The sequence below is a fragment of the Trichosurus vulpecula genome, chromosome 6, assembly GCF_011100635.1.
Source record: "Trichosurus vulpecula isolate mTriVul1 chromosome 6, mTriVul1.pri, whole genome shotgun sequence".
Lineage (NCBI taxonomy): Eukaryota > Metazoa > Chordata > Mammalia > Diprotodontia > Phalangeridae > Trichosurus > Trichosurus vulpecula.
Genome location: NC_050578.1, coordinates 141,273,609 through 141,299,769, shown reverse-complemented (window position 1 = coordinate 141,299,769; position 26,161 = coordinate 141,273,609).

Below are 26,161 nucleotides of genomic sequence, written 5' to 3'. Positions count from 1 at the left end.
TCGTGTCTCTCATCCCACCCTCCTTAACTATAAATTTCAGGAGGGTAAGAATCATGTTAGCTTTCACCTTGGTAAGCTTATGTCACATAGTGCCTGTGTCAAATGCCCAAACATAGAGGGGCAAAAAATAAAGTACTTTATATACATAATTCCATCTGATTTTCAAAACAACACCTTGAGGTTAGTACTATAATTATCCTCACTTTACAAATAAGGAAACTAAATTTCAAGAGGTTAGATGACTTGCCTTGGTGTCATTCAGGTAGTGTCTGAGGGAAGCTTTGAACCTGAACCTGAATGGAAGCATCAGCAGAACATACTTCCTACTCCCGTTTACCAGTCCAGTTAACACTGTGTTTTCCTAACTTTACTCTGCTTCGAAACTACATCAGGCCTTGGAGAATGGCTGTGTGTCCCTCAAATCTGCAGTGGAGATAGCGATAACAGCATTCTCACTCCCCACCACTAATCTGCTGGCCCCAAGCCCGAACAGCCATGTACGACTTAACCAAAAAAAAAATGGTCAAACTGTTTACTTGAAATAGAGTCAAGAAAAGGAAAGTCTGGTGTTCTATCAGCCGAGGAGAGACTATGTTTTCTCAGAGAGCAAAAACAAACAAACAACTGCCAAATTTCAGGTCAGCAGGAGGCAAAAGAGGCAATGGAGCCTGGCTCCTAGAAGTGACAGTTTAGGATTCACTTTTCTCACTTTCTGTTCATCAGATGACAGAGGAGGCTGGCTGACTGATGAGTGAAGGGGTAGAGGAATGTACTTGGCTGATGCTAACACTGACATACCCCTTTGTCGCCTGGAGCATTTTGGACACAACATCGGGGCATGTGGAAAATTCACCAAACCCTGCAGTCAGTAAACAGGCAAGTCATTTAACCAATCCTTGCTTTTTTCTATGTCCATCTGTGACATAGACACAAAACAACTCATTACTCTACTTGCTTCCCTCTTTGGAATGCTGCCAGAAATAATGTTGGAAAGTGACTGGAGCTCCTTGTAAGGGTCTTGAGAAACACCATCAGAAGAGTCGGGTTATCACAGTCAGTGGATTCAGCCTTCTTATTATTCTTCCTTTTCCATCAGACCTTCAGACCCCAAGCTAATGATAAAAGCCAGACTGGTTCCATGGTGACTTACTGAATCCAATAATCTTTTGCTGGTCATGTTAGCACAATGTATCCATGACCCTGACTTTTCCTATCCTAAGAAGTCCTGGATTTCAGAACATTAACAAGTCTGGTGTGTTTTAGCAATCAACCTGGGGAGTACTTAAATATAATGTCACCACAGTGATTTGGTGCTAAATCTTACATGAAATTGAATCTTTCAATATCACATTCTCTGTATACAACATCAGTTAACCTGCAGCACCTCTTTCAACAGTGAATGACAGGAGGATGAATGATAGGATCCCCTATAAGTAAAGGAAACACCATGATGGAGCTCCTCTTTGCTGCAGTGAAAACATCATAAATGGACAAATTGTGAAAGAAATCAAACATCCAAAGCGCAATCTTTCATGCCAATGGACATCCAGTTGGATGCTACAGCTGTTGCTTGAAACTGATCGATGTTTAATTTAATGGATGGTCAAGTGGCTAATTTAATGAGATTGTGAAGAGGATAGCTTCCAAAAAAATAAGAAAGGAAAGAGAAAGAGAGGGAAGAAAGGAGGCAGGGAGGAAGGAAAGAAGGAAGAAGAAGGAAAGAAGGGAGGGAGGAAGGAGAGCAGGAGGAATGGAAGGAATTCTAATCTTTTGGCCATCTTTTAAAGTTCCTTTCTATTAAAAGTTATAAATTTGGCATCACAGGTGGGGCAATTATTTTAATTTTATATAATGAAGGTAACTGAGTCATTTTGAAGATATCATTACTAGATATTATCTAATAAAACAGATGCTTTAGGAATAGCAATTGGCAGGAAGGGAAGGTAGGGATCAGTAAGAAGTCTAGACTTGTGACCCAAAACTTATTTGTAACATAGTCATGGAGAGTTATCAAGACAACGAAATGTTAGGTGACGTTCTTAAGGTCGTATAACTAGTATAAGTCAGAGGCAAGATTTGACCATAGGCTTTCTTCAGTCTAAGATCAGCTCTCTACTTAATATGCTAAGTTGCCTTTCCAGAGTAGAACTAGTACTTCCTTTAAAAAGAGATGGCTTTTTGATATGCTAATTGTCAGTGTTATACATTTACTGCATGTTACTTTAATGTACTAAAATGCATTATATGTATATATAATTTGTCTTTCTTCTCTGTAACCCCAAATTTTTTTAATCTGTGTACCCTTTGATTATCATAAGTCCCGAACAACCACTTTAAAACCACCCAATTAACATTTGTCATTCCTTTTTTTAAATGCTCATCTCTGAAGTTCAACTAGCTGCTTTAAGATGAGAAGAGTTACTCCCCTTAGCTTAAAGAAAAGTTTTCTTGAAAAATCCTAAATATATAGTAATGCTGAGAGAAGAGCAATAATTCTACAACAGAAAGGAACTGGGGAGATTTAGCTACACTCAATCCAACTTAAAATAAAGTTACAAAATTGTCCTTTCATATGGCATATGTCTCTGACAGCAAACATAATTAAAGCCATGGAGGGAGAAAATCGCCAGTTGTTCTGAGCCATTGAAAGTTGACAACTAAGAAAATAATGCCAAGGCTCCCCACCCTTCCGCAAGTATTTATTCTTTTCACAATACCCTCTCTTTTCTGTGTCACCTTTAATAGTAGATATAAATATACAACTAACACGAATCACCAGGAAAGCTGGAGAGAGAGAACAATTAAGAGGTTTCTTTTTTGGTTTTGTTTTGCTATATTATGCTTCAATGCCACACACCTATACCATCAGAAAGATATGATTCTCTCCAAGGCTCTGAACAGACCCAACATGGAGGAAGTGTTGGCATCTACCCCACTACTCCAGCATGATGCAAGATTTCTACTTCTCCCTTCTCCAAGTAAGATGGTGTTGCAACAATCTGCTAGCAGCTGCTGTATGGGTGTAAGACCCACCAACAACTAGCACACAGAAAGCTGCCAACACAGATTCTTTTGATCTGCTTTACTAAGGAAAGCAACGGTAAGGGGTTAACAATCTTACTTTAATCCAACATACAAATATCATTCACTCAGCTCAGGGGAAAAGCCAGCACCCTGAACTTCATAGTAAATACAAACAAATTACAAACATACGTTTATGAACAGACCAAATATAATTCATAGTTACCAAGGAACCATCAACATCTGAGTTCAGCCGGGAGTTTGACAATGGCTGGCCCAGAGTCACGCACCTGTCCTGCTGGCTTGCAGCATTCTTGTTGTTGGGCTTGTGTTGCTTTTTTACCCCCACAGCAGCTTTTTTTGCAGAGGAATTAAAGCATTTATTGAAGCTCCAAAGTTCAAGCTCCAGACCCACGGACCAATGTCCCCAATTAGATATCCTGGCCAAAACCTTCCCGGTCCAATAAGTCCACCTCACAATAGTAACCAGGAGGTTACAGTGAAACATTATGGCAGGAAGCCAAATCATATTCATACTTCCCCCAATGCTAGGGCCCTGGTAAGAAGATTACCTACTGGCCTCAAGTCCTTGCTCAGCACTCTCAGGTCTACACGAGGGTCAGTCCTGCTTTCAGTAGCACCTACTGCTTCGGCTTCGTCTGCTTCGGCTTCTGCTGGCTCTGCTTTTGCTGCTCCTCCTTTGCCTGCTTCCACCACGTCTCCCTCTCCAAGCCATGCTCTCTCTTTTTATACAGTTGTTAGACATCATCCAATAGACTAGAATGTCATCTGAGCGACGTCAACTTAGGCGCCCCCTATTGGCTCTGGTCTTAGCAACTCACCTTAGGACCCTGGAGGCTTCACACTCACATCTGCTTAGCCCCTTGTAGCTAGGGGTTTGGGCCTACTTGGGGGAGAAGATATAATCAGACCTCCATTCATTGGCCCCACCTAGAGCCTCACCTGAAGCCTATTCAATGGGGGGATGGCTAGTGGAGGGGTAGGGGAAAGATCTTCTCATTTACTGATTGCCTTTACAGATGATAATCAATTTGGTTATTTCATAAGATCAGTGAGATTTGTATACTTGTTTCTAACTAGGACCAATAATTTCAGTACCACTGGTTGTCCTTGGATCTAGACTAGGGATAGGGGAAGGAGTCTGGTTATAAAAGAAATAAAGCTGATTTTCATTAACATTGTTATTCATATTAACAATTATATTTCTTCCTGGAATGTTAGGAAGATTATTCTGAACCAAACCCATTCATTTAAATCATGTCTCTGACTCATTTCCCTTCTGACCCTAATCCAATATGGATCTTGTGTCCTGAAGGGGGAAAAAAGTCACCAAACTATATCCTTCCTTTGCTGATTACCATTGCACTTTTTCTAAAGCTAAAGTCATAAATATGAAGATTTTCCTGATGCAGATTTCATCTGGTTTCACGGGTCTTGGCTGTGTCTGGGAAAGCAACTCAGAAAAAATGATCAGTGTCAAATTGTCTCTTACACTTGAGCACAGGAAGCAGCAACTGGCTAATAGTTTCTTTAGAAGTGCTGGCAGAGATGCCAGGTTTCTGCACCTTGGGTGAGTCTAATGCTTGCATTGCTCAATTTTTATTAATGTGCCCAGCTGTAATTAATCCATAATGTCATTCTACTTTGTCATCAGCACCATATGGACTAACCATTCCTTTGAAGGACCAGCCGCAGTATGGCAGAGTGCTCTAGGTTGATTGTAATTATATGGATGATAAGGTCCTGGGGGCTGAATTATATTTATTTACTTTTTAAAGAGATACAAGACATTAGATTTTCCTTTATTTCCCTAATAGAAGGCACAATGAATTGGAATTTTCCATTCAAATGCCAGTTTAATCAATGATCTGTCTGATTTTATATATATAGTAGAAAGGTAGCATAATGTGGTGGATAGAAAGCCAGCCTCAGAGGCAGGAACACCTGGGTTCAAGTCCCTGCTTCTGACACAATTTGGCTGTGTGACCTTTGGGCAAGTCGCTTAATTTCTCTAAGACTACAGATTGTAAAAATGGTGCTGACCTACATCAGTAGGAATTTCTTAATCTAGGAGTTCCCTGGATAAATTAAATCACAGGTCCAATCCCTGTCTCAAGCCTATACATGAAAAAGACTATTCTATATGCATTCCAAAATTCCATACAAGCATGGAAAAAGAGAATGGAGTTGTCTCTGTCCTAATCCTAGGAAATAAAGAGATATACTTCATGCTTTCAATCTGTTACCATGTTTCTGTTTGGAAATGTTTCTTTAAAAAAAAAGTTTTGCCTGACATAAACTTGAAAATATTTTTAAAAGTCCTACATTTTGCAATTCAGAATTTTGTCTTTTTAGTCATTGCAAAATCAATGACAGAAAGAATATAGAAAGTTTATAGAGGTAGGAGTGCATGTTTTCATACACTACTTTTAATTTGCTTTTCTTTTAGGCACTTTGGAGAATGCTGCAGCATGATAAATTCCAGCAAATATTTGAACAAGGCAATTAATTTGGTAAACTTTGAGCTTAGAGGTTTGGGGAAAAGTCTAAAATTTTGAAGATTCTCACCTAATGGATTTACTGTGTCACCAAGTTATCAATCTTAAAACATTTTTTCCTGAGCTGTGTCCATTACATTTAATTATTTTTATCATCTATACCTTCATCAATGTGAACATTTCCTCCATTAGCGCAAATTATAATCCAGCCATGCCATCTCATCTTATGTAACTTATTCCTTTCCTCTCACAAATCATCAATGTAAGGTCCATCAAATGTGGTAGGTATGTTCCTACAGATTTCTTGACAATACATAGATGACCAAGGAACATCTGTGCTACCTACAGGTTCTTCTTTAGTCTCAATACATAACAGATCATTTTCCTTTCCTGTCATTCTTCTCTCTGATGTCCTCCTTTATTGACACTTGTCTCCTGAGAGAGAGAGAGAGAGAGAGAGAGAGAGAGAGAGAGAGAGAGAGAGAGAGAGAGGGAGTATAAAAATCCATCCTATCTAACAAGGAAGTAGGCAGAAAAAGGGATAAGAAAAAGAAGATACGGTTGGGGGAGGGTAGTGATAAAAGGGAGGGAAGTTTAGGGGATGTCAAATCCAGTCTCTGATACTCACTAGCTGCCAGTTACTTACCAGCTTACTAGTTACTTGAACAAGTCAAGTAACCTCTATTTCCTTTGGTTTTCTCAACTGTAAAATGGGATTTGTCACATGGATCAAACAAGATTTTTGTAAAATACTTATCACAGTGTCTGGCACATAGTAGGTATTATATAAATGCTAGCTTTTATTAGAATTGTCCTCATCTGTAAAATGAAGCGGTTGTACTCAATGAATTCTAAATGCTCTTTCCAACTCTAAACCTTTGAAGCTATGATCTGAATTGTACCACTTTAATTTATTTTCCATTTCGAGACAAGGATGCCTAGACAAAAACAAAATCAATCTGAAGCAAAATAAAACAATTCTATCATGTTATGTACCAATAAAATGGGCAAGGGATGATAGACCTACAGCATAACAGTCCTTTTATTATTGTGTAGTAATCCTGGCAAACCCCAGCCAAAAATTACCTCAAAAAATCCCAAAGGAGCTTAAAAGAAACAAAAACTCCAATGCTTCATCATAGTACCCCTGTGATATAACCAATTTATAAATAGGAAAATCCCCAAACAAGTTAATAGCAAAACCTGTTTTTTAATCGAAGCAAAGCATTTTTAATCAATCCCAACATTTTAAACTAAATATTAATTCAATGAAAGGTAGATTGGGGTTGTAGATGGGAAGCTGGCCTTGGAGTTAGGAAGACAAGAGTTTAGATCTTATGCCTGACTCATTCAAGTTGTGTGAACCTGGGTAAGTCACTTAACCCCTCAGTCCTTCACACTATTCTTTAAAACTACAGTTATCCCTTCCACATCATGATTTTCCTCATAGAAGTTTCGCTATATCACAGGTCAGCACAAGAAATTAAATGGGAATTTGGGGGGAATTCTGTGGAAGCCACAGAAGACATGTAAAGACCAGCAGATGACAGACAGCCTATAACCAAATAACCCAAATTTTATAATAAGATACTGTAAACACCCCATAAAAGAAAAAAGAAAAAAAATCAGGCTTTTTCTCTGGTACAAAGAGAGGGTCAAAAATTTTTATGTGGAGTTTCTAGATCTCAGGGGCATCATGCCCCTAACCCCCATGACATGGAAAGGATAACTGGATAAGTTAAAGAGATTGGGCATCACAGGACTACTGAAAAATACCAAGAATAATAATTCCATAAAAAGTATTCTTTTAAAATCTTATTTGTTAATTAAATATAATTTATAAAATTAATTTATGTTTCCTCTCAAGTTCCAGAACAAGCTTTAGTTAGTTAGTTAGTTAGTTATTTTGGCTCTTGGGCAAATCCCACCTGAGTGCATCCAGATTGCTCAAATTTTAAAATGGATATTTCTACACGCAATCTTAACATACATAATTTATGTAATCATGAAAATTTTAATCATAAACTTGAAGAAATGTTTATAACTGGATTAGATAGAATTTGGGATCACATTCAAAACAATCAGTCAATATTAGCTATGAATCAGACAGTCCCTTTCTCTAAGGCTAGGCTTTAAGCTATGATTGAATATTTACCTATCTTTACCTATCCTCTCCTCCTTTCCCTCTGATCTCAGAGGGACAGTTGAACTTTCTCCCTGTCAAAGCTAACCCTTCCAATTATATTCTTATTTATAATCTCTCTTGCCTCTCCTATAATCTAGTTCCAGTAATCACCCCTGTCTCATGCATCTGATCTTTAATCTCTGCTTCTCTAATGGCCTGTTCTACTCAGCTTAGAATGTTGTTGAGGTGTTTCTGCACCTAAGAAATTCCTTTCCTTGCCATTCCTATTCCCTCAGTCTATTGTCCCCTCTCTCTTCCCCCTTCCACCACCAAACTTCTATAAAGAAGAGCCTACACTAGCTGTTTCTACTTTTCCAACTCTTTGTTATCTGACTTCTGCTCTCACCATTTTCTTGAAGCAGTTCTCTCCAAGGTTACTTAGGACCTCCTAATCAACAAATCCAATGGCTTTTTTCCTGTTCTTATGCTCATTGAACTCTTGCCACCATCTAATACTGTGAAATAACAACTTTATAAAGAAAATTATCAGAATCTACTATACCCAATTATATGCCAATAAAACAAAGAACATAAATGAAATGAATGGTTACAAAGATATCAAATGACCAAACTAACAAAACAAGAAATAGAAGTCTCTAAAGAACACAACCTCAAAAACAGAAATTGACCAAGTCATAAATAATTCTCAAAGAATACTTCAAGAACAGAGGGATTTACAAGTAGATTATAGCAAAATTTTAAAGAGGGTGAAGGGAATGGAATAGGCTTTTACTAAGTTCATATTATGGTACTTAAAGATGTTGGTATATGTATGTATGTTCTTTGTGATTCCATTTGGGGTTTTCTCGGCAAAGATACTGGAGTGTTTCGCTACTTCCTTCTCCAGCTCATTTTACAGATGAGGGAACTGAGGCAAACAGGGTTTTGCTTGCTCAGGGTTCCACAGCTAGTAAGAATTTGAACTCAAGATTTGGACTCAAGAAGATGAGTCTTCCTGACTCCAGGCCTGGCATTCTACCCACTATGCCACCTGGCTCCTCTCTGCGCCACCTAACTGCCTGATATGTCTGTAAAGCAATATTATTTTGCCATGAGGAAAAATTCAGAGAAATATGAAAAAGCTTATACGAACTAATTCGGAGTGAAGAAAGAAGAACCAAGAGGCTAATATACACATTGAAGACAATATTAAAGTACACGACAAAACTCAGGTTGAACATAGAATAGACAATGTTGCTTCCAAATTATCAAAATAAAAGCACAACACTTTTCCTTTTTAAAGTTAACAAAAAGTATGCTCCTAAAATGCAAAGCGACATGTGTTGTCACTTGCAGTCACTCAGTGAGGCAATTTTGCTTAACTAGTTTTTATAAAAAGGTACCATTGGGTGATTGTTTGGTGGGAAATAATTGATATGTCAAAATAAAATATATCAAAATATATATTTAAAAAAGAAGAAGAAAAGGTTAGTAGCCCAGATAACTGTTATAATCAAAAAAAGAGAGACCGTTGTTGGCTGAACAGCTTCACAGAAAGAGACATAGGAGTAGGACTTTTAAGGTGGGCAAGATTAGGGGAGGCAGAAAGAAAATGGAAGTAAGGAGGGAACTACAAAGGCAATAGCACAAAGTGTAACCTAACGTGATATGTTGATAGAGATGGCCCAAGATGCTTCAGCCTGGGACCTTGCAGGAGTGAGGAACCTACAGCCTTGAGGCCTCATGTGGCCTTCTAAGTCCTTGGGTGCAGCCTTTTGACTGAGTCCAAGCTCTACAGAGCAAATACTTTTATTAAGGGGATTTGTTTTGTGAAGTTTGGATTCTGTCAAAGGGCCACACTTGAGGACCTAGAGGGCCACATGTGGTCCCTAGGACACAGGTTCCCCACCCCTGCTTAGGGAAAAAGTCTAGGTTATAGAGTCATTTAATACCTGGCTCAGAAGTTTGAATTTTATTCAATAGGCAATGGAGACCCATTTAATGGTTCTCAGCTAATAAGTGACCTGACCTGATAAGTGTACCTTGACAGAAGTGTGAAGGACAGTGGGAAGAGAGTAGAAATAGGAGGCCTGTTGGATGTTATTCCAGTAATCTAACAGTGGTCAACAAGGGCTTGTGGCTAACATGAGATGAAGAGGATGAGATAGATGTAAGAGTTCTTTTGAAGGTAGCACCAATGGCAATTTCACATTCAGATGACAAATCATATAACTTCTATTTTCACATTTTAGAGGCACAGGATGGCAACAAAGCAATAAAGGGAGCAAACGCCTGTCAGAGGACAGCACTGCAGAGGTAAAAAGAAGCGATTTGTCTATGTGTTTACACTGAGCGGTAACTGCATTGATCGCAGTTTTACTATCATGTTAACTTTATTCCATGTGTTTCTGGTGTATACCCCTTGCTTTCCCTAAATATAATTCAGAAAACACCTACCTCTCTAGCATTCATCCACTGATTATTAATAATCATAGGATCAGAGATCACAAACACAGAGCTGGAAGGGATCTCAAAGATCACTTAGTTAAACATCCTCATTTTCCAGATGAGGAAATGGAATCCCAGGGAGATTAAATGACTTGGCCCCAGTCACATGATGCTTAAAAATGTACAGTGTGCTATACCTAAAAACTATCTGCTTTGATCTTTACAATAATCCTGTGAGGTGGGCATTATAATGCCTATTTTATAGATGAGGAAACTTAGGCTCAGAGTTAAATGACTTTCCAGGATAACATAGCTGATAAATATCTAAGAAAGAATATGAACCCAGATCCTCTCAACTCCAAGTTCAGCATTCTATCAACTAAACCAAACTGCTTCATCATGAAAAAGAACAAGTAAATGCTCTATAAATCCCAGAGGACAGCTATACTTTGGAGGATGCTGGAGGGGCCATTAGGGAGAAGATATGGATTTGGAAAAGTATAAAAGGTTAAGTTAAAGCATCAAATGGTATTTCCAAATGCAGTTACTGGCCTGCAGGACTTAGAACACATCGAAACTTTTGAGATTTGTTTTGTACATTTTATGAATTTATTTACATGTGTATGTGTTGTTACCCCAATTAAAATAAGAAACTTCTTGAGGGGAAGAAATGTTTCATTTGTGTCACTGTATACCCAATGCCCAGCACGTAGAGGGCACTTAACAGATGTTTGTTGGTGGATTGAGATCCTCTAGTTCAAAGTCGTAATTTTATAGATGATGAAAGAAAGGCCCTAAGAAGGTTAAGTGCCTTCTCCAAGGTCATACAGTGAGTTGATGGCAAGTCCAGGACTAATTCTTGTGGTTGAAAGAGTTTAGTTCTGGTTTAGCCTTGGTCTTCTTTCCCTTTTTTCATAGGTTTATACCCAAGATCAACAGTCAGTTGGCAGAAGCATCTTCTTGCTCCTTGCTAAACAAAGAATTACAGAAAAATGAGATGTTGCATTACGCAACTGTGTATCTCAACTGAAAAAAAAACCTGATGTAACCAGTAAGTTCTCTATCAATAATAAAAATAGCAGGGATTTTCTCTCACTTACAGTACAAATATAAGAGTAAATAAAGTGCAAAACTCATTATTTTTTTCCCTAGGAATTCCAATAAATGCAGAGGGGCAACAGTTGGTGCTGGGTTTTTATTTGATTGCCACAGGAAAGCAAGAGACATGAAAAATTTTAGCTCTCGATTTTATAGCCTGTTCTCTGACTCATTGTTTATTTGTTTTATACTGCAGCATCAGCAGCTTATGCATCAACTGATCACTGCTGTTTGCTCAGTTTTAATAAAAATAAATGTCATCCAGCATTCTGACTTGGTATGCCAGGATAGTAAAAGCCAGAAAGTCAGCTTGCATCAGGAAAAAGCTAAACCAAACCTACTTTACTCCGGCTGATTTGTGGGCCGTCTGTCTTGATTTATTTCCCCAGATGGACCACCTTGTATCACTCCACAGGGACGGTTACTAAACATCCATGCTGAGGAAAACAGCATGATTACAAAGATTCTACATATTTGGAGAAATTACCAATCACTAGAACTTCAGAGGAAGAAAATTAATGCCAAGATGGTTGCTTTAACATGTGTAAAAGTCCTGGTGGTTTATGGAATATGAATAGCCTATTTAAAAATATTCTTCTCTTCATTCACTTTTTCTATCAGCTACTGTTCCTATTGAGATGGTTTAATAATCAGAAAATTGGGCCAGTACATGAGGCAAAACACTGAATTGTGAGGAGCCCTGGGGCTTTCATACACACCCTAAATTGATAAGTGACCTGTGACAACCACCCTGTTTCAGCTGCCCTTTCCTAAAATGGAGATAATGAAACAGAGTTACAGTCATTGGATTCCTTTCTACTGTGTAAGAAGACTCCATTTCAAATAGGTTTCATAATTTAGATTGCACAAACATCTGTCACCAAAAGGCTGCAAATACTACAAGATGTCTAGATCACCCCAGGTCGTTGATACTTATTTTCCTTTGAAAACATACCTCTAACATTCCTAAAAGCAGTTAAGAATTATGCAAACAAAGGACTAAAATGTCCATGCCTTTGATCCTGTCTCCACTTGTAGGCATATGTACATACTGTTAGATCACAGGTCAGTGATAAAAAGAGAGGCACCAAGTAAACCAAAATATCTATAACAGAATTTTTTATAGTAGCAAGAAGTAGAAGCAAAGTAAATGTCCATCATTTGGTAAATGTAGTATAGGAATGTAATAGAATATTATTGTGATATAAGAAACAACAAACATGACAAAGGGAGAATCATGTAAAGACCCATGAACTGATGCGAAGTGAAATAAGGGATACAATATAGGAATACAATATACAAGATATAGAAAACAATACATGCAATCACTGCAATAATGCCGAATTATGACCAAGTGGGGACCCAAAGAAGATATACGGCAAAACACTTTCCCTCTCAATCTTGCCCACCTCCTTTCCAGAGGAATAAGCTCCTGGGTCATTGAATATACTATCATTTTTTGATGTGTAATTAATTTTGCTGAATTTTTGTTCTATTCTTCCTATTTTCTTTCTTTAAATTTATTTATTTAATTTATTTAATATATTTAGTTTTCAGCATTGATTTTCACACAAGTTTGAATTACGAATTTTCTCCCCATTTCTACCCTCCCACCCACTCCAAGATGGCGTATATTCTGGTTACCCCATTCCCCAGTCAGCCCTCCCTTCTGTCACCCCACTTCCCTCCCATCTCCCTTTCCCTTCCTTTCTTGTAGGGCAAGATAAATTTCTACATCCCATTGCCTGTGTATCTTATTTCCTAGTTGCATGGAAAAACATTTTTTTTTTGTTTTGGAACATCTGTTTTTAAAACTTTGAGTTCCAAATTCTCTCCCCTCTTCCCTTCCCACCCACCCTCACTAAGAAGGCAAGCAATTCAACATAGGCCACATGCATATCATTATGTAAAGCCCTTCCCCAATACTCACATTGTGAAAGACTATTGCTCCTTCCTAACCTATCCCCCTTTATTGAATTTTCTCCCTTGAGCCTGTCCCTTTTCCAAAGTGTTTGTTTTTTATTACCTCCTCCCCCATCTGTCCTCCCTTCTATTGTCCCCCCTTTCTATCTTCTTCCTCTTTCTTTCCTGTACAGTAAGATACCCAATTGAGTGTGTATGGTATTCCCTCCTCAGGTCAAATCTGATGAGAGCAAGATTCACTCATCCCCCCTCATCTGCCCCTCTTCCCTTCCTACAGAACTGCTTTTTCTTGCCACTTTTATGTGAGATAACTTACCCCATTCTATCTCTCCCTTTCTCCCTCTCTCAAAATGTTCCTCTCTCATCCCTTAATTTGATTTTATTTTTTTAGATATCATCCCTTCACATTCAACTCATCCTGTGCTCTATACACACACACACACACACACACACACACACACACACACATATATATATATATATATATATATATATATATATATATATATGCATGCACATACATATATATGCATATTTCCTTCAGCTACGCTTATACTGAGGTCTCATGAATTATACACATCATCTTTCCATGTAGGAATGTAAACAAAACAGTTCAACTTTAGTAAGTCCTTTATGATTTCTTTTTCTTGTTTACATTTTCATGCTTCTCTTGATACTTGTGTTTGAAAATCAGATTTTCTATTCAGCTCTAGTCTTTTCACTGAGAAAGCTTGAAAGTCCTCTATTTTATTGAAAATCCATATTTTGCATTAGAGCACGATACTCAGTTTTGCTGGGTAGGTGATTCTTGGTTTTAATCCTAGCTCCATTGACCTCCAGAATATCGTATTCCAAGCCCTTCACGCCCTTAATGTAGAAGCTGCTAGATCTTGGATTATTTTGATTATGTTTCCATAATACTCAAATTGTTTCTTTCTGGCTGCTTGCAGTATGTTCTCCTTGATCTGGGAGCTTTGAAATTAACAATATTACTAGCAGTTTTCTTTTTGGGATTTTTTTGAGGAGGCGATCTGTGGATTCTTGCAATTTCTATTTTACCCTCTGGCTCTAGAATATCAGGGCAATTCTCCTTGATAATTTCTTGAAAGATGATATCTAGGCTCTTTTTTTGATCATGGTTTTCAGGTAGTCCAGTAATTTTTAAATTGTCTCTCCTGGATCTATTTTCCAGGTCAGTGGTTTTTCCAATGAGATATTTCACACTGTCTTCAACTTTTTCATTCCTTTGGTTCTGTTTTATAATATCTTGATTTCTCATCAAGTCACTAGCTTCCACTTGTTCCAGTCTGATTTTTAAGCTAGTATTTTCTTCAGTGGTCTGTTGGACCTCCTTTTCCATTTGGCTAATTCTGCCTTTCAAGGCATTCTTCTCCTCATTGGCTTTTTGGAGCTCTTTTTGCCATTTGAGTTAGTCTATTTTTTAAGGTGTTGTTTTCTTCAGTATTTTTTTCCATATTTTTGGGTCTCCTTTAGCAAGTCATTGACTTGTATTTCACGATTTTCTCACATCATTCTCATTTCTCTTCCCAATTTTTCCTCTACTTCTCTAACTTGCTTTTCCAAATCCTTTTTGAGCTCTTCCATGGCCTGAGACCAGTGTTTTTCTTGGAGGCTTTTGATGTAGACTCTTTGACTTTGTTGATTTCTTCTGGCTGTATGTTTTGGTCTTTGTCACCAAAGAAAGATTCCAACGTCTGAGACTCAATCTGAGTCCATTTGCGCTGCCTGGCCATGTTCCCAGCCAACTTACTTGACGCTTGAGTTTTTCGTCAGGGTATGACTGCTTGTAGGGTAGAGAGTACTGTGTTCCAAGCTTGAGGGGATTCGCTGTTGTTTTCAGAGCTATTTCTATACAGCCAGCTCTGCCACACCAGCACTCCTCCTTCCCCAAGAACTGCCAACCCAGACCAGACTCAGATCTTAAGCAGGCTCTGCACTCCTGCTCTGATCTACCACTTAATTCCTCTCATCAGGTGGGCCTAGGGCCAGAAGCAACTGCAGCTGTAGTTCTGTAGCTGCACCACCTCAGCTGCCCCCCCCCGGGGCGGTGGCCGAACTGCGAACTCCTTTCACTCCCTACAGCTTTTCCCACTAACCTTCTCTGTTGTCTTTAGTATTTGTGGGTTGAGAAGTCTGGTAATTGCCACAGCTGACTGATTCAGGGAGCTAGGGCCTGTTCCACCCAGTTCCTGGTCTGGTTGGTCCTGCCGCCACCCACGCTGGGCTCTGCTCTCCTCCACTCCCAGCTCCGTGCTCGACAGACCTCACCCAGCGACCCTCCAGGCTGTCCTGGTCTGGAGCCCTGCTTCCTTCTGCTATTTTGTGGGTTCTGCAGTTCTAGAATTTGTTCAGAGCCATTTTTATAGGTTTTGGAGGGACTTGGAGGGGAGCTCATTCAAGTCCCTGCTTTGTAGCTGCCATCTTGTCTCTGCCCGTCCTCTTTTCTTTCCATTCATTGTTTAAGAAAAGATTTTCTAGGGAGGGATACTGGAGAAAATGTAGGCTATGTAAAAACAAAATACATCAAAATCTATTTTTAAAAAGTATACTTCTTAGCCTTAGGCTTTCACAATGCTCTGATCTGTATTACCTATATATCAGAATATTCCACAATTCATATGAGATATGTCTGGCAAATTTATATTAATCCTAAAATCAGTATATTCTAAAGTAATATTGCCCAAAATCGTAACCAATTTTGTCAACGAAGTAGTATCCCACTTTGGGTGAATATGAACACCTAATTAAGACCCAGGAATGTTTGACTTCACCACAGTAACTAATAGCATTAGCCTGAGCTCTGTATTCTAGGATGAATGAATAAATTAAAAAGCCTTTATTAGGCATCTGGCAGGCACAGGTGCTAGGGTTACAAATGCAAAAGTGAGACAGCATCTGCCCTAGAGAAGTATATTACACACATACAGATAAGAGCCCAGGGCAATATAAAGACTCTAGGAGGTGAGAATGAGTTGTAGGAAGTGAAGTGAAAAATGCTAACTACAATTTTAAATATCTAGCTTAATAATCATCTGTTGTTGTTCAGTCATTTCAGTCATGTCTGCCCTTTGTGACCCCATTTGTAGTTTTCTTGGTAATGATATTGGAGCAGTTTGCCATTTCCTTCTCCAGCTCATTTTACAGATGAGGAACTGAGGCAAACAGGGTGAAGTAACTTGCCCAGGGTATTATGATAATAGTAATAATAATAATATAGTAGTATTAATAGCTAGCACCTATATGACACTTTAATATTTGAACATTTTATATGCTATCTCATGATCATCACAAAAACCCTATGAAATGAAAACAATTATTATTATTCCCCATTTTACACATCAAAAAACCAAGGCTAATATGTAATTAATAGCTTCCCCAGAGTCACACAGCTAATAAGTATTTCAGGCAGTATTTGAACTCACATCTTGCTATAGGTGGCTATGTCACCTAGCTCCCATGGCTGTTGTTGATCATTCTCAGGCTTCACTGGACATGAGATTTTAGAACTTTTCTCTCCTTTCAACTCATTGCTTCATTTTGAATCTTTGGTTTACATGCTTATTTGAAATTTTTCGTGAGGATTAATCCCTTATACAGAAAGGGGCAAAGTCACTTTCTTTTCCTCCCTCTTCTTTTTTAAATGCATAGACCCTTGATCCTGTCCTTATCAGCCCACCTCAGAATTGATGTATTAACTGTACTGGAACTTGATTGTCTATGAATGTCTGAGTAATGTCTTGGCAACACAAGTAGGAACTTGTTCCATCTAAATATATGGCCTAAATGATTGGCTACATCCATCACTTTGACTAGATTCTGAACAAAGTTTCCTTTTCCTGAGTAGAGAAGAAATAAAATGTTTCCCCCATAAACCTGGTACACATTCTTTCACAAATACATATACTGTCAATGGGAAGAGTAGACAAATCTAGGGAACACTCATGGAGGGTCACACATACAAGGAACACCTCTCACCAGGACACAGTATGGAGGGGCAGACATATAGGGGATGTCTATAATTGGGGCAGATATGTGAAGGGGCATACTCATAGAAAATATGTGTGGACAGGTTGCATATGTGAAGGGATAGAATCAAGGGGAATATGTGTGACCATATTATATACATAGAAGAAGTCACTCCTCTGACATAGCAGGATGACTTCTGGTGACAGCATATGACACCTACCAGATCTGCTTTCTCTTGGTCTCACATGGCATGGAGCCATTGCTGGGTGAGCTCTGTCATGTGAATAGGCTAAGTATGTAGTTTTCCCTGAGTATAGTTCCCTGAAGGTCTTGTGTGGCCACTATTAATGGTGTTTGATCAGTCCCGTTGTCGCTGCTAGTTTCTCACAAGTATGATGCCATTGGGCATGTGGTTGTAGAGCCTCTCTGTTTTCAGCTTCTGGTTTCAGCTTAAATTCATAGCTAAGATGCCAAGCTGAAGATGTAAATGGGGTCTCTGTAATCTCTCTTTTAAGTTTAATAGCAACAGCAATAACAACTAATAGTAATAATAATAGCTAACATTCATATAACACTTACTTTGTGCCAGGCACATCGTTAAGTGCTTTATATATTAACCCATTAACTCACAGCAACCATAAGAGATAGGTCTATTATTATCCTCACTTTACATATAAGGAAACTGAGGCAAAATAGAGGTTAAGTGGAGGATCACACAGCTAGTAAGTCTGTGAGGTCAGATTTGAGCTCAGGTTTTATTGACTTCAGGCTAGTTGCTCCATCCACTGCATGATGTAGTTGTCAGTACTTAGAGATTTGGCTTTGATTGACTTTTCCACTGTGAAATTAGAGTCTTCATCCCACATATCTAGCTCATTATAAGACAGAACACCCAGACTATGGGTTTTAAGCTTTCTGCTCACCAAGGGCAATGTCTCCATTCCAAGTCTCTATCTGACTTAGAGTTAGAAAGTCCTTGCATCTCCCAGTCACTATCCAAATGTCAAAACACATCTTTTCATTTTATTCATCATACATCTAATAAGATACAAAAGACTGTCTGAGCCTGAGTTCCAACTTACCTCTTGTCCTTTTGTCCTTCATGAAAATGGAATGGAAGAAGGAAAGGCATCAGAACAAAACTACAGAGATAAGGGCACATCAGGCATCTACAGCGGCTTCAAATTCCTGCTTTCATTATAAATATGTGTACCTTATCAAACCATTCCAGGTTTTGAGCTGTGTACTCTCTAGTTGTTTCTGAGTTGGAGATAACCTGAAGGCAGTTGTTTCTAGGTTAAAACTGCTTTGCTTGTTTCAAGGAAGCTAAAGCAGCTAATATTCTTTTCAATAGCACCGTGGCAGTGCATTGTAAGTCCATAGCTGGTTTACATTTTGTCCACTAGATCCTATATTTCCAATATTTAGCATATGCACAGATGGAGACGCCAATGATCTAACATAAATCATAGAGATTTTTCTACAATTTCGTACTGTTCAAACAAGGCAAAGAAGATATGGACCCTAAAAGGGGATCTTCAGAAAAGATTCACAAATAGAGGAAAAGTTAGCTATACTCTTGAGATCTGTGATGATTTGTAATGTGGAGACAGTCATAGCAGGGCAGTTAAAATTTTGTTACTTCAATCCTATTATGGCTGATCAATAAAACAATTTTGGCACCTATTAAGCTAGAATAAAATGGCTAGCAAGCATGTGGCATATAAATGGGCATCCAAATTTTGAATCGATTAGATGATACCTTTTCTTTTCTTGTCTTCCTCTTCTCCCAGTTCCACAATTTGAGCCTTAACAGAAACACTATTTGTCATCAACACAAACCCAAATGCAACTTTTAAAATAGATATATTTGTAGAATAGTATTATACACTATGCCTTTTAGACACCACTGAAATAAAGGAGCTATAATCTCTGTGACAGTTGCTACCATTAATGCTGATCATAAAAGCTGGTAAAGAGGCAGATATGTTGATTTATCATGCATTGCTGGTCCCATATTTCCACTTACTAATAAAAATCAGTGAAATTATTACTTGCTGAGAGCTCAGTGCTTCAACATTTGTATTTCTAACTTCATCTACTGTGAGATTTCAGTCTTGTTCATGATATTTTTTTTTCTCTTCAAAGCACTTCCAATTCGAATGCACCACACTTGAGTACCATGGCACGTTAAGATGAAGGATCATACTTCCTGTATCCATAGTGGAAAATGTGGTGTTTAGGGAGCAATGAAGTAAGTTGTAACTTAGAACTAAAAACTGTTTGGGAGTCTAGTTCCATGAATATATATAACACAATTTGGTAAGCATAGCACATCTGTAATATTTTTTCCTCCCTGAGCTTTATTTTAAATGTGTTGTTACATTGTGACATACATAACACCTATTTCTTTTCTTCCTCTCCTTAAATTTTATCCAATGTATTAGTGCAAATATAGTGAAGCAGTACTAAGAGTAGGTTGCTATAAGATATACCATCTGCCAACATGGTGGGCACATAAATCTGAATAGAGATATAACTCCTAGAAAATATGGAATTAATTTGATATAGCCCCCTGCTTTATGTAGGGTATCATAAAAATCCAGTATTTCCACTTAACTCCAAAAATGTATATCAGATACACTAAATTCCACATCATGTGCTGATGACCTGCCCTTACTGCCAATTGAGTTATGTCTATTATCAAAATCACCAAATGTTGGAATATAAAGAGAGTTCAAAGAATTCTATGTTTTAAATGGTTTTTAACATATTTTACGTCAAGAGAGTAAAAAAGAGAGGAAGGAAGGAAGGAGGGAAGGAAGGAAGGAAGGAAAGAAGGAAGGAAGGAAGGAAGGAAGGAAGGAAGGAAGGAAGGAAGGAAGGAAGGAAGGAAGGAAGGAAGGAAGGAAGGAAGAAAGGAAGGAAGGAAAGAAGGAAGGAAGGAAGAAGGCAAGGCAAGGAGAAATGAATCTGAAAGGAAAGGAATCTCTCTTGGTGAACTCACAAAATCCATGTATCCAAACTAGGTCACTGACCTTTCCCACATTAATACAACATAAACACTAAAACTTAATAAAAATGAACCCCATAATCACTTTGAAATTCACAAGGAAGTGATCTTAGATCCAACTAGTCCAGAAATTCTTAAACTGGGATCTATGTATTTGGTTTTATAGTGTCTTGATATCTGTGTTACAATATATATTTTTCTTTGTAGTATTAAATATTTTATTTTACACATCTATAAACAATATTCTAGGAAGGGATTCATTAGCTTCACCAGACTGACAAAAGGGTCCATGAGCCAAAAAGGTTAAGAGCTCCTAATGCAGTCCAACATATTCATTTTACAAATAAAGAAAATTAATCTTCTGGCAGTTAAATGATTTGCCCAAAGTTACGCAAGTATAAGCATCAGAATCACAATTTAAACTTAGGTCCGCTGACTCAAAGCCAATGCTCTTTCCACTGCATTCCTTCTACTTTTGCCTATTCAATATTCTAAGTGATCACAAGAGAGAGGCCAACCACTCATCTGATTAAGGCAAGTGCTCATCCTATCCCTGATATAATCTAGGTGAAGTACAACAGGAAAGTAATCATTGTCTTAATAGTAAGAGAACAAGGAGTAAAAGCTCAAGTAGGCAAGGGAATGTAGTGGCTCTGACATGAGCAAAACTGACCTCTTCCAGAAGGGAGGCAGCATGGCACCATGGAAAGAAGCCTAGCTCTTAAGTCAGAGTACTTGGGTTCAAATCTACCCTCCAATACTGCATGTACAACATATATGTCACTTATCTTATTAGTTTTCAGTTTCCTCACCTATAAAATGGGAGGGCTAGACTAGATGGTCTCTTAGGTACTTTCAGTTCTAAACCTCTAATCTCATTTGTCTTGCCTAATATATGCTTCCCTACCAACCTCTGCCTATTGAAGTCCTTCCCGTACTTCAGGACCAACTGAAATGCCACCTTCTCCAGAAAGTATTACCTGAATTTTCCAATTAGAAGTAATCTCCCATACTTAAATCCTTCATAACACTTTATCTGTAATTATTCTATGTACTTATCACATTTTAATCTGTATTACAGTTACTCATGTCCCTGCTACATCTCTCCCCTTTGAGGAAAGTGACTAGGTCCTATTTTCTGGTTTTATCCACAGTAAATAATATATTACCTTTCAAATAGTAGGATATTAATAATGTTTATTAGAATGAGTTGGATTGAATCACATAAGAAATAAGAAGGAAAAGGTCCAGAAGTATGACATAGGGGTTGCCTTGGGAAAAATTCTTTGGTAGGATATTACCTATTTAGACTAATATAAAAATATTTTCTGATTTAGGACTGATGAGGAAATGGAAAATATTATTTGGCAAAAAAATTCAGAGGGGCTGTAATGGCAAGCAAAGTGGGTAATCAAGTGCCTTTGATTGAGCCTTGCCTGTGTTTGAATCCAAGTCTTTGATTGAATCAAGAGTCTTTGATGACCTGCTTAAGTCACAAGAAAGCCTAAGTCACATGAGTTTGAGTCACATGGCTGTGACTCCCTCTGTGGGCTGACCCTGAGGAAGTGCATATATACTCTGAGGTTATCATTTTGCTTTGGGGGCTCACTCACTGGAAGAGTGTACCTGTGATTTCACCAGATGAGATTGGGTAGCCGTTAAGGAGCCCCCTGGCTTTGAAAACACAGATGTTGGTGCTTCTTTCTGGTAACTATGTATGTATTGCTATGGACAGACCATTAGAAGTACTGTCTACTGATTTTTGTTATTTGCTCAGGTTATATAATTTCTGCTTGTAATTTCTGTTTGTGTTTTCTCTGAAGTTCAGAGTGCTGACTTTTTTCCTCTGAATTAAGTGAATGATATATGTATCTTTAATTAAAGTGAGGGTATAAACCCCTTAAAGTTGCTTTCCTTAGAAAAGCAAACAAAGAACCTGTGCTAGCAGCCCTCCTGTGTGCTGGTATTGTTGGTCTTGTCGTTGGTCTTACACCTCCCCAGAAGCTGCTAGCAACATTGTTGTTATAGTGTCATCCATATACCCTTTCATTTTTGAACACCTTTAGGGAAAAAGATTTCACAACTAGAGTCTATCTGGTCCTCAGATGTCTCATCCATAAAGTGAGGGAGTTAGACTAAATGTCCCGTAATGTCCCTGCCAAATCTAAGTTCACCTATGATCCTGTGGTGAGCCTATGGTCCCTCCTTGGGAACATGATTTAATGTTCCATAGCCATTATACTCAGAAATAACAATATACATGAAAACATGACTTAGACCCCCTTTCCCCCAAGGGAAAAAGATGGAACATGGACAGGAATAATGTCAATATCAGTTTAAATGAGGTATGTATATAGAATAGCTACAGACAACATGTTATGAAGGATTTAAGGAGATATTACTTCCAGACTTGAAGGATCAGGTAAGAAAGACTCCATAGAGCAGTGGCATTTAAGCTGGTTCCCAAAGGACAAGTAGTTCTCAAAGGGCAGAGATAGGTAAGGAGCATATACCAAACTATGCCAATGAGATTAGAGATTTAGATAATGACTACAACAATGTAAATAAAGTACACATGGAAGGGCAACAAAAATAAGACCAACTACAATGCACATTGTTGGCACTATACCATCAAAGTTAAGGCACCCATCCTTCCTTTGAGCTGGGAATCAGCAAAACTAGAAAAGTGGGCACTGACATGCACATGTCAGTCACAGCCATCCTCTTTAGCAAAGTTTTGCTGAGCTGTTTTCCAGCAGTGGATGTGGGAAAGGGAGAGGTAGGCATCAAAAGAAATTGAATCAAACTTAACAAATACAAATTTTAAAATAAAATCAAGCAGCAACTTTCTCCTCTGAATCCTATTCTTTTTCCCATAAGCTATTCCTCTTTTAGCCCTTGTTCAAAGAGCCAGAGTGTGCACGTTGCAAACCATACCTAATCTGTTTTACTTTAGATGGGGCAGACTATAATCCCACAATCAGTGATGGGATCCCAGAATACACACAGCCTATATAATGCTCTTTGGGAAAGCAGGAATTATATTATTATTATCCTATCCTTTTAATTGTAGTTCTATGATAAATGAAAAGGAAAAGTCATACATTAAAAACCACTTATGCCATATTGGTCTGAATAAAAGTCAACTCCAAATATAGTATACAATTTTAAAATGAGATCTTTAGAAAAAGAAAAAGAAATTTTACACATACACACGTATGTGTATATGTATGTATGTATACATATATATAGACACAGAAAATTAAATACACAACCCTGATGACTTTGAAATTTTTTCCGATTTCTTTCCGTTCAAAGATGTTTTATTTATTATTCACTGTTCACTTCACCTCTATCACATTCTCCTCCTCCCTATTTTAGGAAAAGTCTCATTTTTAATGTTTTTAATTACATGAATGAAACTCACACTTCAATACATAAAAAGATCTGTGATTTTACCAGCGTAAAAAAGTGACTCCTTAAATCCATGAAATTCACAACCTCACCATGCCTTGGTCGAGAGGTTCTTAAATTTTTTGTGCCGTGGACTCCTTTGACAGTATAATAAAACCTCTGAACCTCTTCTCGTAATGTTTTGAAATGCATGAGACAAAATACATTTGATTTTAAAAAGTAAGTAATATTTAATACAGTAACCAAAATATTTTAAAACAAGTAAACAAGGCCAAAATTAAGTACTCCTGCATTAGTCAATTAGTCCATAAGTTAGTATGATCAAAAGAGAATATTAACTCATAACCAGCCTTCTGGTTCTTGAAAGAATGAAATAATGTCTCTTACTGAGACCATATTTGAAGCTGGGCTTCATATGCTCTAGGACTTACCTGTGCTCTACTGATATAACGTTTGAGAATGCAGGATTTCCTCTATGCCACCGTGAAGCAGCAGAGGAGGATTTTAGAATAGATTCATAAGACTATTGCAGGTAGAACTCAATTCTCACAAGCTGTAGCTCATTCTTTAATCTCATCATCACTTGCAAATTCTCTATTTCCTATTCCATTTTGAGTTATTCTGACACTTCTTCCTGGTTTTCTTTTTGCCTGATAACTCCTCAGACACATTTGTTTTGTTTTGTTTTGTTTTGTTTGGAGCGGGGAAGGCAGGGCAATTGGGGTTAAGTGACTTGCCCAAGGTCACACAGCTAGTAAGTGGGTCAAGTGTCTGAGGCTGGATTTGAACTCAGGTCCTCCTGACTAAAGGACCAGTGCTCTATTCACTGTGCCATCTAGCTGCCCCTTCCTAAGATACACTTACTGTTTATTATTAATGCCCTATCCCTTAAAGGTATTCCTCAGAAGTTTACCCTAGGCTTTCTTCTCTCTACAGGTGTCAACTTGCTTGGTTACCTCTTCATCTCCCATGGGTTTGATGATCATCTCTCTGCAGATGACTTCCCGATTTATATGTCTTGCCCTAATCTCTCCTTCAGTTACCTCCTTGCCAACTACCTGTTAGAAGTCTCCATCTACAGGAAAACAGAACTTATTATGTTCCTCCCTAATCCCACCAATCTTCAAGCTCCATTATTTCTGTTAAGGAAACCACTATTTTTTCCATTCACCGAGGTTTACAATCTTGTGTTTCAACAATCCAGCTAGCAGCTTCTGTGGGGGTGTAAGATCCACTAACAGCAAGCACCCAGAAAGCTGCCAGCATGCTGCAAAAACACAGGTTCTTTTGATCTGCTTAACTAAGGAAAGCAAGGTTAAGGGGTTGACAGGCTTACTTTAATTCAGCACACAAATGTCATTCACTTAGCTTAGGGGAAAAAACCACCACCCTGAACTTCAGAGCAAAATACAAAGTACAAACATCGACAGACAGACCTTGTCTAATTCAAATCCCAATACATAGTTACCAGAGTTTAACAAAGTCTCAGCATCCAGGTTACAAGCTGGAGGGCCCTTAGCTACAGCTGCCCAGAGTCTCCGCATCAACACCATCTCGAGTGAGAGCCCTGTGCAAATGGCTCTGTCCTCTCTTCTTAGAGGGCTTCAGACGTCATCAAACGTCATCTGAATGACCAGAACTTAGGCTGTTATGATTGGCTCTTGAGTTAGCCCCTCCCCTTAGGACCCTGGGAGGTTTACATCCACATAGGTTAGGTTAACACCTAATAGGGGTTAGAGCCTGGGGCTTAGCACTTAGTAAGACTCAATGAAATACACTGAATTACTCAAAGCAAAGAAAAGCCAAACTCTTCAAAGGCAGTTGTTGAACTAAGTGCTAAGGAGACCATTTTGCTTACCAACACATCTTGCTATCATCATCAATGTTTTGTTCTTCCTCAAATCTAGTTAGTCTCTAAGTTTTATCAATTTTACCTCCCCGATATACCTCACTATCTCACAACAGATCCCTTTCTCCATTCCAATGGCCAAAACCCTCATTCAGGTCCTCAATACCTCTTACTTTACTACGGCAACAGCCTCCTACCTGATTCCTAACTTCTGATCTCTCCTCCTCCAGCCAGCAAAGATGAAAAATAATGCTGTATCCCCAAAGTAGAATGTAAGTTCCTTGAGGGCAGGGGCTAGTTTTTGTTTTGTTTTATTTTCTTATCCCCAGCACTTAACAACTCCTTTCACATTGGAGTCATATCAAATCTGTTTGCTGAATAGAAACGGATTGGGTTGGATTATAAAAGATTTTAGAGATCCTCTAGACCATTCAATTAATAAACAACAATTTGTAAAGTACTTCCTTTCAGTTTACACAGGAGGAAACTCAGACCAAAAGATGGGAAGCAACTTACCCATGATCACACATGTATCACATATCCCTATAACAGGGACTAGAACTCAGGCCTTCCAATTCTCTGTGCAATATTTGTTTGTTTTTTCCAGAACACAGAAATAATTCATGTAATGTCATTAATTGGATCCATAAAAATGCGTTATCAAGCAAAACAGATTTAAAGGCAACAACTCATTCCATAGTAATATTGTTATAAATGGAACAATTTTCCTGGACAGTCAAAATTCATACTAAAAAAGGCTTAAA